We start from the raw sequence: 1,010 nt of genomic DNA on the forward strand, positions 1-1,010 counted from the left end.
TGATGATGATGATGATAATTTCCTAATGACAAGTGCGTGTTTTGCCTTAAAAATAACAAGAAGCAGACAAAACTTTATAAGAGCATGGTCAATGAAATAGAAAGCCAACTGATAAAAATCAATGAATCAATGGATGTTTATCATATTAGATTGTTGAGAAAACACAGTTTGAACTCTCACTTCCGTTCATGCGTTTTGCTATTCTAATCAGTTACCAAGCTACATAATAAACAAGAGGAAATATCAGCAGAATTGATATAAGGCTTTCACTACATTGCTGAAGTATTGAGATTATAGTTTCTTTGTGGAAGAAATAAACTAAATAGTAAGCGCAGTGGCGAGGGGTATTAGTAAAACAAATATTTGTAAGTAAAATTCAGGACATACGACTTTAAATATTTACACAGAGTGGAAAAATGATTTTGATGCATCTAGTGTTAGTTACACAGCGAGTGAGAAAGATGGTTCTAAAATTACTTGCTGATCAACCTGTTCAAAAGATTTGTTTATAAGGATCAAATGTCTTTGAGGAACGTTAACGCTCATCTTCCATCAAAGACTGGCTACTTGAAGAGGTGCAAAGTGTAACACACGTGTCAGGTTTCGAATATTCACAGAGCAGCGTGGGATAAAGTGTGTACTCAAGAACTCAAAGCACCATCCGGTCGACGAATTTGAAACTTTGAGCTCGGGATCATTGAGTGCAACGCCCTAATTGATAGGACATGTGCCCTTACTGGAAAGAAGATGGTGTGTAAAAAACTTACATTAAAGGTTTACTGGAAAAACTGGAGATTTGTAACGGTGTATTCAAGCCGTAATACTTGTTCCATAAAAAGTTCGCTGAAAATAAATGTAGTGGGAAAGATGCTCATATTAAACCGCCATCAAAGGAGAGCAGATTCATCTAATTCGATTTTTATGGAAAATAATACAGAAGGGAGGCGAAATAACACTCAAAGGCGGTGCTCTGTATAGGTATATATATATATATATATATATATATATAT

General features: G+C 35.0%; 1 long non-coding RNA gene across 2 annotated transcripts in view; it reads right to left on the bottom strand.

Annotated features, from left to right (window-relative positions):
• The window catches only part of LOC128248102 (uncharacterized), a 42,846-nt gene that overhangs the window by 4,694 nt on the left and 37,142 nt on the right, over positions 1 to 1,010 (bottom strand). For both annotated transcript variants that reach the window (XR_008264368.1, XR_008264367.1), the window contains exon 2: positions 768 to 843. This is a non-coding gene — a long non-coding RNA (uncharacterized LOC128248102). The remainder of the gene's footprint in view (positions 1 to 767; positions 844 to 1,010) is intronic.

The sequence above is a fragment of the Octopus bimaculoides genome, chromosome 6 (assembly GCF_001194135.2).
Source record: "Octopus bimaculoides isolate UCB-OBI-ISO-001 chromosome 6, ASM119413v2, whole genome shotgun sequence".
Classification (NCBI taxonomy): domain Eukaryota; kingdom Metazoa; phylum Mollusca; class Cephalopoda; order Octopoda; family Octopodidae; genus Octopus; species Octopus bimaculoides.